Source organism: Octopus sinensis, unplaced genomic scaffold, assembly GCF_006345805.1.
Source record: "Octopus sinensis unplaced genomic scaffold, ASM634580v1 Contig02464, whole genome shotgun sequence".
NCBI lineage: Eukaryota > Metazoa > Mollusca > Cephalopoda > Octopoda > Octopodidae > Octopus > Octopus sinensis.
Window position 1 is genome coordinate 2,501 of NW_021825709.1, and position 11,904 is coordinate 14,404.

Below are 11,904 nucleotides of genomic sequence, written 5' to 3' on the forward strand. Positions count from 1 at the left end.
TTGGTAAACAAGCTACTTACCACACAGCCACTCCTGCACCTATATGTTTAAAGTTTGTAGGATACGTCAATGTGAATCAACTTTAATATTTTATTAGCAGCTTTATCGATCGGAGGTCAATTTATCGATCGAAGGTCAATTTAGTACTAACAATGAAGTTTGTTAGTTTATATCCATACTTTTCTCAAAAGACATTCTGAATATCTGTTTGACATCGAAATACAAACATAAAAGAAGCCTTTATTAATTCAAAGCCTTAACTCTCTACTTGTTATGGTTGACCGCACTTCATCCAACAACATTAAACATGATATATCCAGGGTAAAAGGCAAAACAAATTAATCGAAAGTTATCGATATATTGCTAAGCTTATAAATACAGTCAACTTGTTTCAAGAGGTATTGTTGCGGAGACGGGTGAATAGAAGCGGTCATTGATTGGAAAAGTAACGAAGCTGAGAGTGAAACTGATAGTTTATAAATAATCGTGAAAGCAAAGTATTTTGGAAAGAAAGCAACAACAATATAAGACTCCAAGTTTGCGAACGTATTTGAGAAAAGCGAAATAACCTGCGGGCAAATTCTAGAGTCAGAGGGAACGAAGGTTCAAGGTGTACATCTTTCTTAATAAGAGAGTAAAAAATCTGAAGATATTGTTTTAAGGAGATATCATCTTCTTGAAGCTTGAACTGTGAAATATCTTAAGTTTATTCTTGAATTGTCGGAACGAAGAGAATAGAAAGGAATAAAAGAAATCCTGTTTATCGAAACTGGAAAAAAAGAAATATTAAAAGGCAGAAGTTATTGTTTCCAGTGAGATATGTCCGGTTGGTCGATTTTTAACTAAAAGTGAAGCTTCCTCAACAAACTCTGTAACAGTCATAAACCTTAAAGGTAAGTGAATTAATGATATTAAGAATGAAAAGAGAGATAATTACTAAATTTGTTTTCATAATTCTATGATATGCTACGACTCTAGCAGCTCTTAATAAACTCTCTTCACTATTTCCTATAAAGGAGTCTATATCTACTCGAGCAAACCCCACGCAGCCTTCTGCTTATATTAACCCTCTTCCGTCCTTTCTAGGTATGTATAATCTTGCTATTCTTGCCCTTGGGTGGAGTCCTCCATTCATATTGAATTCCTTCCTAGTTCTTCTGACTACCTTTGCTAATTCAGTTATCCCCAATCTACAAAAGCTGCTGAGTATCTAAGTAATGATACGACCCGAGTATTTACGGCCTTCGCTAGATTCGAACCATTTATTTTGACATTATTAGCTTCCTCACCCTTCTGATGTACTCCTTCTCAATTTTCGTTTTCATTTCTGTAGATAGTACTCTGGCAGATTCTAATACGTCTAGAAACTTATAACTCTCTCTTCCTTTCTATGATTTTTATGTCTGGCCATCTGTTAAATGGATGCCTTCGCTGTTGACAACCTGTCTCCGTCTCATGGCTAATATTACACAAGGCGGTGAGCTGGCAGAAACGTTATAGCACGTCGGGCGAAATGCGTAGCCGTATTTCGTCTGCCGTTACGTTCTGAGTTCAAATTCCGCCGAGGTCGACTTTGCCTTTCATCCTTACGGGGTCGATAAATTAAGTACCAGTTATGCACTGGGGTCGATGTAATCGACTTAATCCCTTTATCTGTGCTTGTTTGTCCCCTCTGTGTTTAGCCCCCCTGTGGGTAGTAAAGAAATAGGCATTTCGTCTGCCGCTACGTTCTGAGTTGAAAATCCGCCGAGGTCGACTTTGCCTTTCATCCTTTCGGGGTCGATAAATTAAGTATCAGTTACGCACTGGCGTCGATGTTATTGACTTAATCCCTTTGTCAGTCCTTGTTTGTCCCCTCTGTGTTTAGGCCCTCTGTGTTTCGCCCCTCTGTGTTTAGCCAGACAAATAGAGAAAGAGACAGAGAGAGATAAATAGACACACATGTATGTATGCTGTATACTTGTTTGCTTGTATATTTTTCAGGAATGGAAACATCAATTCAATGTCATTTGATTCTCCTGTTGCTGCCAGCTTTGACGCTTCTAGTTTTCGTGACTCCGATGACTGGAGAGTCAGCGAACAGAAATGGTTTATTCAGAAAAATCTCTTCTTCAAAATGCATAAGTGACCAGAGAATAACAACTGCAAAAACGGTGTCTGTTACAAAATGTTCGATTTGGTGTATTTCACAAGACGAATGCCAATATTTTAGCTATTGTAAAGGTACATGTCATATGCATGGATTGTGGTACGACAAAGAAATCGAAGATTATGATTGCAACTGTTCATTGTATATTTCGTTCCCAGAAAACGGTATGTAAATCAGCACTTTCTTGCATAATGTTCTGATTTTGATATATTTTAATCAATAAGAGGGCGGCGAGCTGGCAGAATCGTTAGCACGCCGGGCGAAATGCGTAGCCGTATTTCGTCTGCAGTTACGTTCTGAGTTCAAATTCCGCCGAGGTCGACTTTGCCTTTCATCCTTTCGGGGTCGATTAAATAAGTACCAGTTACGCACTAGGGTAGATGTAATCGAATTAATCGGTCTGTCTGTCCTTGTTTGTCCCCTCTGTGTTTAGCCCCTTCTGGGTAATAAAGAAATAGGTATTTCGTCTGCCGTTACATTCTGAGTTGAAATTCCGCCGAGGTCGACTTTACCTTTCATCCTTTCGGGGTCGATTAAATAAGTAACAGTTAAGCACTGGGGTCGATATGATCGACTTAATCCGTATGTCTGTACTTGTTTGTCCCCTCTGTGTTTAGCCCCTTGTGGGTAGTAAAGAAATAGGTATTTCGTCTGCCGCTACATTCTGAGTTGAAATTCCGCCGAGGTCGACTTTGCCTTTCATCCTTTCGTGGTTGATAAACTAAGTACCAGTTACGCACTGGGGTCGATATAATCGACTTAATCTGTTTGTCTGTCCTTGTTTGTCCTCTCTGGTAGAATGTGTTTATAAAACATCTTTTTCTCTTGGCTTTATTGAGAAAATTCTATAGTTTGTAAGATATTTGTTGTTGTTTTTCTTCAATTTCTGCAATTTCAATCAATCAATGACGTCTATTGAGGTGAAAGCATTCTGTGCAGTATGAATATGTCCCTCGTTTAAGAAACAGATTGGGTTTATTTACATTTGTGAAGAAAAAAAAATACCCTTCCCCTACCCCTAACCCTAACTAACCCTGACCCTAAAACAGATAGAAATGCAATAGATCGATACTAGGGTCATAATTATGGGTGACATTTTCATATGACACCGCTAGAAAAAACCGCCGTTCAAACCGAAAAGATCCGGAAAGTGAATACTTTACGGCTCTTTTCAATGATGAGTTTTTAAAATTTATTCTGCGAGAGACTGACAGTTATTTTAGTATTTGTACAAAATGAAAGTGAAAGTAAGTGTAAATATGACCCTGAGAAACAAAAGAAACAAAAGAGACGTTTTTTACCAGTTTGTCCAACACATTTATGTAACTCGTTCCTTCCATTTAAGGGCTAACATCTTGTCTATACATTTACATGTAAATTGTTGATCTCTATTTATTGCTGATTCAGGTACAAGCTGGCAGGGAATGTTTAAAATGACCGAAAACTCATTTACAAGAAGTCTTATTTATTTATACTGTGACAAATTTCCTATGGAAAAGGTAATGAATTTTCTGCATTTAATAAACTTAGGAGTGGCTGTGTGGTAAGTAGCTTGCTTACGAACCACATGGTTCCGGTTTCAGTCCCACTGTGTTGCACCTTGGGCAAGTGTCTTCTACTGTAGCCTTGGGCCACTCCTACACCTATGTTGATAGTTCTTCTCTTCTTCTTCTTCTTCTTCTTCTTCTTCTTCTTCTTCTTCTTCTTCTTCTTCTTCTTCTCCTCCTCCTAATTATTATTATTATTATTAGTATTATTATTATTATTATTATTAATATTATTATTATTATTGAGTGAGAGAGCAGTGCATGCCATCAAAGTGGCCCTGGGGTAAAATATATAAAGCCCAGTATACCCATCATGACTACCCGTCTGATAAGGGTACATCAGGCACATGCATCACAACCATATGTGCGCGACATGGTGATCTCATATCAAGATAAAACAGCACATCACCTTGCAGGTGGGGCCCAGTCAGGATTTTCTTCTGGTCGAGTAACCAATCCCTCTCAAACGGTCCCTGAATAAGGGTTGTTTAAAGATGTTGAACGAATCCATGTTTCCAGAGGTGAATTATTCAATCCCCAAATAATCCCTCTCAATACATGGCTATGACCGTCACAATGACTAGAGGGTACAATGTTTAGTGGCTTTTAGTTACAGATTTTCACTTTCTGAGTTCAAGTTCCGTCGAGGTTTCCTTTGATTTACATCATTCTAGGGACGATAAAATAACATGACAAACGTCATCAGATCGTAGTGAGAGGATTTCATAGACGTCAACATAACTAAGTGTGTTTGGAGATTGAATCGGTGTCTTGACCAGGAATACTTTTAGGTTTCAAAGGAGACTGAACAAATGAATCAGAATATCGAATGATTCGTTCTTGTCATCGGTACGTTGGTGTAGGAAGACCGCAAGAGTTGAAAGGGATTGTGAGCATGGGAACTAATAAAAAGGCGATTTAAGGAGGAATTTGAAGAGCTGAAGTTGGATCGATTATGAATAAATATCTTGAAGTAGAACAACATGGGGTTTTATCTGTTAGGATTGAAATAAGAATGGTGAGTGTTTATAAGTGTATAGGGTTGAGTAAACATGAGTTGGAGGAAGACGGAGAGAGATTATGAGAAGGTTCTGCGTCGGGAAGCAAAGCTGTTTGTCTTAAAGTCTGAAAGGAAGAGGTGGAAGGATGAAGTTTAGGTCGAAATTTGCAAATATGTAGATACTCTCTCTCCTCTCTCTCCTCTCTCTCTCTCTCTCTCTCTCTCTTTTATCTTTTACTTGCTTCAGTCATTTGACTGCGGCCATGCTGGAGCACCACCTTTAATCGAGCAAATCGACCTCAGGACGTATTCTTTGTAAGCCCAGTACTTATTCTATCGGTCTCTTTTTGCCGAACCGCTAAGTTACGGAGAAATAAACACACCAGCATCGGTTGTCAAGCGATGGTGGGGGGGGGCAAACATAGACACACAAACATATACTCCCAAATACACATATATATATATATACGACAGGCTTCTTTCAGTTTCCGTCTACCAAATCCACTCACTAGGCATTGGTCGGACCGAGGCTATAGCAGAAGACACTTGCCCAAGGTGCCACGCGGTGGGACTGAACCCGGAACCGTGTGGTTGGTAAGCAAGCTAATCACCACACAGCCACTCCTGCGGGACGGTAAAAACAAGAATGCTGTTCCCTCGACACGAACTTGAGAACAGGGTATATAGTAACACCCCACCAGGGCCAAAAGAACATGATGGACATACCTACACGTGTACCTACCCCCAACACCTACAATCCTTCTGGCATCTGCTTCCTACGTCCGTTCATCTCAGATAAAAAAAACGGGTTGTTTGAAAGCCCCGTTTCTTGACGTCATCTCACTTCTCTTTTACTTCCGGTTCAGATGTCTCCCTTCATTTCTCCACAGGACATCAATGTGACATTGATGTGGGATTGATTCTTGCTATTTTTATCTTTTGTTTTTGTTTTTCTTCTGATTTTGTCAGGGTCTTCTACTTCCCACAAATGCAACGAAACTTTTGCAAAGACTCCGAAATCATAACTCCTTGGCCCTTAATCCGATTCTCTGTCTTATGAGTTACCCATCTTTTCCTCCTAAACCCCAAATCTTTCTCTCCTCTCTCTTAGCTTTGCCTTTCTAACGCTACATTGCATTTCGCTTCTTCTTCTCTCTCTCTCTCCTCCTCCTCCTCTCTCTTGTCTTCTCTAGTCTTTTTCTCTTGCACTCAAGTCTTACTCTTTCCCCCACTGTCCTCTCCATCTCCTTCTCGCCCTCCTACTCTCTCCTTATATCACATCGTAGTCTCCTTTCTCTTCCTACAACTCTGTCCTCCCTCACTCTCTCATATTCGTTACTGATCCGAGTTTATGTTCTATTTCCAGAAGGAATTTCGGTTGGAAATAGGAATTGGTCATATTATAACTTTCAATGGAACAGGGATGAATTCTACATCGTGGCTGCATAATGAGAAAATCCTTTCTAATTCATATCCGGATTGGAAAAATCTGAAATTTACTTTCAATAAGAAGTATAAACAAACTCCTTATTCATAATTAACACCTTCAACTAATTGTTCCATAAGTAATTCTTTTGAACACTTTCACTGTGTGTATATAATTTAATTCAATTTTTATTGGCTCAAAGAGCAAAAGCAAGGCCATGTAGGGGGACAGGGAGTTATGTACAGGGAGGGTGGTCATACAAAGAGTTCAGGTCATTTCTGGTCAAGAGAGACTTTGAACCGAGCAGTCGTCGGCATCTTCACTATCTCGTCCGACAGCTTTTTCCACGGATCCACAACCCGGACGGAAAAGGCCCCTCTCCTTCGATTGAGATGAAATCGTCGTAGATAGAGCTTTTCGGAGTGACCCCGCAGCCCACGTTAACTTTACAGATATACTTTATATCCCATTGTTGTATAATATTATAGTTCCATAATAATAATCATTTCTTCCATAGGCAGAACGTCTGATAGTTTGTTGGGGGCGGGGGGGGGGGTTAGTCGATTGCATCAGTAACAGTGACAACTGGTAATTATTTCAACGATCCCCCACATATGTAAAAGACAAAATCGATTTCGGCAATATAGATCGATACTAGGGTCATAATTATGGGTGACAATTTCATATGACACCGCTAGAAAAAAACTGCCGTTCAAACCGAAAAGATCCCAAATTGTATATAAAACACTAGCAGTATCGCCCGGCGTTACTCGGGTTTGTAAGGGAAATAACTATATAAGCATTTTTAGAGAGTTACTTCCCTTATATAAACCGAGCAAAAAATGCATTAAAAATGCAAAAAATTTTTTTTTTAATCGTAGACTCATCGTAGAAGCGCACTAATACCCAGAAGGGCTCGATATGAATCACGGCTATAAGATACCCGTTTTTGGTTAAACTGCACCGCAAAATGTAGGAGTAGTTAGGAATCTAATTCAGAGGAGACAGAGTCTCACACAGCTTCATTTTTATATATAAAGATTAATATCAGAGATGAAATTATAAACTCATTGATTTAATTAAACTGAACCGATTATTGTAAATTAAGTCGTAAAAATGTTTTCTTTATGTTTAAGTTAATTAAATTAATCAATTGTAATATATTAGTTTCAGTTACCCGTACTTTAGCGCCGAGTTTGATAACAATTGGACGTTAGAAGCCTATAGAGAAAGTGGAAACGTCGAAAAGTACGATATTCCTATGAAAGATCCATCCGGGAGTAAGTAAAATATATCTTCTTACCTTCAATGCAAGTGATTGTATAATTCCCTCTGTGTGTATTTGTGTGTTTGTGTTTGCGTGCGCGCGAGCACCGGTTGTTTTCAAAAAGCATTGTCTCATACATAAATACATAAAACATAAATATTTTAGAGTGGTTGTATACTGTCAACTTAACGTGACAGTCCTGTAAGGGAATTACACCACTGCTGTTTAGCCCTAGGAAGCATGTCGATGCTTCCTAGGGCTAAACAGATAGATAGATAGATAGATAGATAGATAGATAGATAGATAGATAGATAGATAGATAGATAGATAGATAGATAGATAGATAGATAGATAGATAGATATAGATAGATAGATAGCGTAAATCTTTCTATCCATCTCTTTCCATATTCTTCAAGTGGCGATTAGAATTCGTTTCGGAAGCGAGGTAAGTTAACGGTACTGATGAGCAGAAATAACTACGAAATATCGATATCTGTTGTACACGTTCACTTTCGGAACAATTTCGTTTCGCTTAGTTTTCAAGTATACCGTGTCTTTTAATATTATATATATTTAAATGGATTTAGAGTGCTACTTCCCTTATATAAACCGAGCAAAAATGCATTAAAAATGCGACAAAATTATGGTAAATTTTTTTCTCATCGTAGACTCATCGTAGACGCACGCTAATACCAAAAAGGGCTCGATATGAATCATGACTATAAGATACCCGCTTTTGGTTAAACTGCACCGCAAAATGTGGAAATAGTTAGGAATCTAAATCGGAGGAGACAGACTCTCACACACACAACTTCAGTTTTATATATAAAGATATATATATATATATATATTATATATATATATATATATATATACATACATATTCATATTCAAATATAGATAGATAGAGAATGAGAGAGAGATACGCGTGTGGGCATTGAGTTAATTTAATAAATTTTTAACGAATCTATCCTTTCGTGTTTTTCAGATGTGCAATGGCGTTACCCACAACTGGTCTTCTCAGTACTTTTAAAATAGAATACATATACAATTCCAGAAATTACATAATTTTACATACATAAATACATACATACATACGTACGTACATACATACATACATACATACATACATACATATGTTAGTACATGCATATCTACACACATGCATATTTTTACATACATACATATGTAAGTACATACATAATCATATTCATGTAGATAGATAGATACAGAGAGACAGAGAGAGAGAATTAGATAGAAAGAATTGATAGATAGATAGAGAGAGAGGGATGTGTATATATATATATACGTATATATAGATAGAGAGAGAGGGATGTGTATATATATATATACGTATATATATAGATATATGTGTGTATATATATATATATATAGATAGATATATATATATAGATATATATATATATATATATATATATATATATATATATATATATATATATATATATATATATATATATATATATAGTACGTTTAAATATTTGTTGTGCAAGATTTTTTATGTGAAGTCGTGTGTTGAAACAGATATTGTTATATTTCGGAATGGTCATATTGCCAGTTAGCCAATAAAAACACACGCACTATATATTTGGTGTTATTTTGCTTCAGTGATATTTATTTTTTACATTAATCTTAATCTTATTTCGGCCAAAGCTCTTTCGTCACACTCCTGTGACCGCATCAGTGGTCCTTTATTTTCTTCTCACTTATTTGTGTCTCTCCTTACTAACCGTCAGCCATTTTGTATTTCTATTGTATGTCTTCATTTGCGCATGCTTATATCTCTATGTGCGTCTATGTTTATTTAGTGTGTGTGTGGGGGGATGCCTGTAATATTTGTATCTTCTGTTTATATACATTCTTGTAATTTGTATTTTGTTTTTGTTGTTGTTGCTTTTGTTCTAATTTTGTTCATGTGTTTACATCCACCCATTATTATCAGTACATATGCTTGTATGTATGTATAACAACAATATTAGTAATAATAATAATAAATCTAATCGAAAAAAAAAATATGAGCACGCAAAGGAAGAAAAGCAGAAGTATCCAGATACAATAAATGGAATTATTATGGAAGATGTGTTACTACCAGAAGAGTTCAATAAAGACAATGAAGCGAACATCTATGGGGGAGTAACAACGGACCCAGATGAAATATCGATACTTCAACTACCACCAAAGTATGCAGTGTATAGTAAGGTGAATACCATCAAATGCCTGTCTGAGATTGAAAAGTCGTTCACAAAAATACGTTGGAATTTAAATAGATACAATGACAACAACACTTGCGACAACAACAACAACGCGAAAAACACTAACCGCAGCAACACTGTTAACTCTCTGGCACGTTCAACAAAATTCTAAAGAGGGCGCTTCAGTCTATTTCACATTATGAAAAAGATATCTTGCTAAATTTTTTACTTCAGAGATTATCCTTCCTCAGTATATATTGTTCTTTAACTCAGAAATGCAAGATATTTCACCCCACCGCCACCCAAAGTCCATACACACACACACACACACATTCACATATTTTTCGGTCATGTATTTAATATGCTTTCTGTGGTGCACGAATGGGAAACACTCCGCGACGCACGAATGTAATATATTCGAATGAAATATTTCCGAATTGAATATCTCAAAGAGTAACTATTCTTTCTGGTTACTTTACTCTTCTACTCTTTTCTCTGTAACCCAGTTATACTTTTTATTGTTGTAAAATAAAACATTTTTATCTGAAAAAAAAGGTTCGTCTGTCATATTTCTAAAATATTTCCCGTTCTTCTTTATATCAACATCAACATATAACATTTATAGGCGCAGGAGTGGCAGTGTGGTAAGTAGCTTGCTAACCAACCACATGGTTCCGGGTTCAGTCCCACTGCGTGCGTCTTGGGCAAGTGTCTTCTGCTATAGCCCCGGGCCGACCAATGCCTTGTGAGTGGATTTGGTAGAGGGAAACTGAAAGAAGCCTCTCGTATATATGTATATATGTATATGTGTGTGTTTGTGTGTCTGTGTTTGCCCCCCTAGCATTGCTTGACAACCGATGCTGGTGTGTTTACGTCCCCGTGACTTAGCGGTTCGGCAAAAGAGACCGATAGATTAAATACTGGGCTTACAAAGAATAAGTTCCGTGGTCGATTTGCTCGACTAAAGGCGGTGCTCCAGCATGGCCGCAGTCAAATGACTGAAACAAGTAAAAGAGTAAAAGAGTAAAGAGTAATATTAAATGGGTGATCACTACGTGAAATATACTGATTTCAATTTTTACCAGAAGTCGACAATGTCAAGGAGGGGATAAATCGACCCCAGCACTCAACCAGTACTTATTTTATCGACCCCGAAAGGATGAAATGTAAAGTCAATCTCGGTGGAATTTGAACTGAAAACGTGAAGATAGACAAAAGGCCGCTAAGCATTTCCAGCAGCGTGCTAACGATTCGGCCAGCTCACAGCCTCCGACGTGAGGAATCTTATTTGTCAACTGACACAGGCAACGATTGAAACAAGTTCCTCAACTCTTGTACAAAGTTTGTAAGATCTGTGATCTACACAACCATTCACCACGCCCCCATTTCTCTCTATATAAATTTCTTTATTGCCCACAAGGGGTTAAACATAGAGGGGACAAGCAAGGACAGACAAACGGATTAAGTCGATTACATCGACCCCAGTGCGTAACTGGCATTTTATTAATCGACCCCGAAAGGATGAAAGGCAAAGTCGACCTCGGCGGAATTTGAACTCAGACCGTAGCGGCAGACGAAATACCTATTTCTTTACTACCCACAAGGGGCTAAACATAGAGCGGACAAACAAGGACAGACAAACGGATTAAGTCGATTACATCGACCCCAGTGCGTAACTGGCACTTTATTTGTCGACCCCGAATGGATGAAAGGCAAAGTCGACCTCGGCGGAATTTGAATTCAGAACATAGCGGCAGACGAAATGCCTATTTCTTTACTACCCACAAGGAGCTAAACATAGAGAGGACAAACAAGGAAAGACAAACGGATTAAGCCGATTACATCGACCCAAGTGCGTAACTGGCACTTTATTTGTCGACCCCGAATGGATGAAAGGCAAAGTCGACCTCGGCGGAATTTGAACTCAGAACGTAACGGCAGACGAAATACGGCTACGCATTTCGTCCGGCGTGCTAACGTTTCTGCCAGCTCGCCGCCTATATATATATATATATATCTCCCTCTCCGTGAGCTGGCAGTGTTGTCTGGTACTTATTTTATCCATTCCTGTTTCTCAAATTACTCACCTGACCAGGTATAAGGGACATTAGCATTGGTGGGTTTTATTCCTCATTAAACACACACACATCGACGCAGGTACAACATCAACTACGATACTAAAAATACGGAAGCAAAAACATGCTGTAATTGTTAGCTTAATACTCAAGGATTAAGGAGCTGAAATTATATAAAGTTGAGCTGAAAGAGTAAATTTAGTAAGAAGCGTTTGGGATCTTTTCCT

General features: G+C 38.0%; 1 long non-coding RNA gene across 1 annotated transcript; it reads left to right on the forward strand.

The window, feature by feature from the left end:
- The first annotated feature begins 496 nt into the window (after positions 1-496).
- On the forward strand, positions 497-3,602 carry LOC118760949. Its single transcript, XR_004997057.1, has 3 exons — positions 497-893; positions 1,984-2,313; positions 3,557-3,602. It is a non-coding gene; the product is annotated as an uncharacterized LOC118760949 (long non-coding RNA).
- The last annotated feature ends 8,302 nt before the right edge of the window (positions 3,603-11,904 follow it).